The 2,954-nt window shown below is 41.6% G+C and overlaps 1 long non-coding RNA gene across 1 annotated transcript; it reads left to right on the top strand.

Moving 5' to 3' along the window:
• Positions 1–1,673: 1,673 nt before the first annotated feature.
• LOC144533686 (uncharacterized) lies at positions 1,674–2,577 on the top strand. The gene is made up of 3 exons (XR_013503455.1): positions 1,674–1,991; positions 2,069–2,271; positions 2,425–2,577. It is a non-coding gene; the product is annotated as an uncharacterized LOC144533686 (long non-coding RNA).
• The last annotated feature ends 377 nt before the right edge of the window (positions 2,578–2,954 follow it).

Below are 2,954 nucleotides of genomic sequence, written 5' to 3'. Positions count from 1 at the left end.
CTGATACGACTGCTGCAGTGGCTGCACACAATGAACAGACATTTTACTGGAACTTATAAATTATTCAGGAATCAGGATAAGAAGCCACCGATAAAACGAGGGCAGGTGTTACAAATTGGGACTTGAGGCCGACTGCAGGCCTAACACATTGTCAAGAAAACAAACCAGAAAGTAAGTCATTTTTTGGCCTTTATTTTCACAAGATAGATGAAGACATGAAAGGGCCGCAGGTCGGCGTCGAACCCACGGCCGCTGCCTCCAGGAGTAAACCTCTATATATGTGCACCTGCTCTACCAACTGAGCTAACCCAGCCACTAATTTCTTTGATTTTAAAGTTACCTGTACCTGGAGATGTTTAATATCTAAATACACAGATACACAGACAGTTATTGACATGTACACTTTATTTTTGTCCGAAAACAGAATGTTTTTTAAGCAACAAAGGACCAGCATTATTCAAAGGTAAGATGAACACAGTGGATGCAAATGCCAAGGGGGGGGTGTGTGTGTGTGTGTGTGTGTGTGTGTGTGTGTGAGTGTGAGAGAGAGAGTGAGTGTGAGAGAGAGAGTGAGTGTGAGAGAGAGAGACAGCTCTGTACAATAAATCACCCATTAGCTGTTCATCCAGCAGAAACCATCCTGTTCTCACTCTGCAAAGAAGTATCCAGCTCAGCACAGACAACATCTCTGCTTTATTTTCAGACAAATTACACTTGCAGAAACCCCTGTCTGATTTAGTCCAGGGATTAAACGTAATGTGCCAAGTGCCAGCTTGTAAGTATTATAAAGTTTAATTATGATCAGTAATAAGAGCCAATTTTAGTCTTTCCTTTACACGTGCACCACTTAAAACAAAATAAATATCTGTTTTACTATTACGAAAACAACAAAACAGTAACCTCTGAAAAAGAAGAATGTTGTAGATCATTTAGCATTAAATAATGTACGACAACTCCAACCTGGTAATCATTTATACTGATCTTAAAGACAAGTGTCCAAACTATAGCAGCCTGTAGCAGAATGTACTCCTGATGGCCACCAGAGGGCAGCAGAGGACCATAGGAACAGGAGGATGCTCAGAGTCTGAGTCTGACCACTACAGAAGAGGATTAGAAAAATCTCTTCTTCTCTTTTTTTTTTTAAAGAATTCCAATAATAAAGTCAGAATTCAGACTTTTTCTCAGAATTCTGAGATTGAAGTCAGAACTCAAATACATTTTTTCACATGTGGCCCTAATCCTCTTCCGTATACCACCATGGCATTTATCATTATACATTTTATATTCTCAATCTTGTATGAGGCTTTTTAAGATATCCTCGTTCCATTTAAGCTCACAAACAGCTTCCATCAGCCTCTTCCTTCAAACTCTGAAAGGTTATTTCAGATGTCTGGTCTTTAACTCTCCCTGCGTGTACAAAGCCCAGCCTCTGGCAACAAAACCACTTAAGCCTGAAGTCTCAACAGCCACAAAACTCTGTGCCTCTCAACCTCCCATTACTAACAGCACAATGGTGGTTTGTCCTTAGCCGGTGAAGAGGTAACAGCTGTGGTGTGAGGATCTGTGGATATATTTTGGAAGGCTCATACTTACAGACAGAATACCAGAGGTGGAATGTAACAAATTACATTTACTCTGACTAATTTAGTCTGGTTTTTTTTTTTGTGTGTGTGTACTTTTACTTTTTAAAGTAGTTTTTAAAATCTGTACTTTGTACTTTTACTTAAAGTGGCTATATGTAACTTTCAGTTTGTGTTGATTCTAGCGGCCGCTTTGGACAAAAGCAGTAGTTTTTGTAAGAAACCACTCACAGAGACTGAAGATCTAATTGTGGAAATGAAGAGGGAACAGAAAATTACAGTAACATAAGCATCGCTGCATTCCCAGTGTTGCATACGGTAACTTAAGGAACTTGAGAGTAACTTAACTTTTTTGTTGTTGTAAACAGCAGAACTAATCACACAGAGGGAGGTGACTCATCACACAGAGAGGTAAGAAGACTCACTGAAGTTGTTCACATATGCAAGTATATAATGTATAACAACTAAAACCATTAATTATTCCATAGCCATGAGGACATCCATTACCCGCATGGCACAGCGGATGGACACATTTGAGGAAAAGATGGATGAGCTGCTCATGCTCTTAAGGAGCTCCCAGTCACCTCCCTCTGCTCCAGTCGATGACGTGTTGCTGTCGCCCTGCTCGACAGTCACCGAGCTGCAGAAGTTCGACAGGAGTCTCGGTCAACAGGAGAGGAGGAACAAAATGGTAATTAAGTGGCTCTACCCTGCCCTAAGATAACACTATATAATTGCATAAATTCAAATATCATAACTGAACTGACTTCTCTTACAAAATGAGATTGTACAAGCTCTCCACTTTGTTCTACATGTGTAATTTGTATTTCTATATGTTTTACAGCAACTTTTCCTGACAACTTTGGAGGTTCGACCAGAGGTACTGCCATCCGTCGCATGCTACGGCGAGTGGCAACCAATGACGTTCTAAAACCGTATAGCCTGCAGGGCAGAAAGACGAAGAAGGCCTTCCAGGACCTGACAATCTGCAGAGTTATAACAGGCAGGTGTTATTTTATTGTTCACATCAGTATTACGCTTAGCTTGGCTGATAAGAGGTTTTAATTTGACTTGTAACTTTGCTTCTACTTGCTACTCTAGCGGCCTCCCAGAAAAACTTCACCACGCAGACTGCAGCAGACGTGGAGGACTTCACAGTGCTCCCCCCCTCACAATATCCAACAGCCCAGTGTCAAATGTGGACTCATTCAAGTTTCTGGGCTCCATCATTTCCCAGGACCTGAAGTGGGAGTCCAACATCAACGCTTTCCTTAAAAAGGCTCAGCAGAGGATGTACTTCCTACGGCAACTGCGGAAGCATGGCCTACCACAAGAGCTATTGGCCATCTTCTACCCTGCTGCCATCCTCCTGCC

This window comes from Sander vitreus, chromosome 18, assembly GCF_031162955.1.
Source record: "Sander vitreus isolate 19-12246 chromosome 18, sanVit1, whole genome shotgun sequence".
Classification (NCBI taxonomy): domain Eukaryota; kingdom Metazoa; phylum Chordata; class Actinopteri; order Perciformes; family Percidae; genus Sander; species Sander vitreus.
The sequence above is the reverse complement of the archived record's forward strand: the minus strand, read 5'-3'. Positions and strand labels throughout refer to the sequence as shown.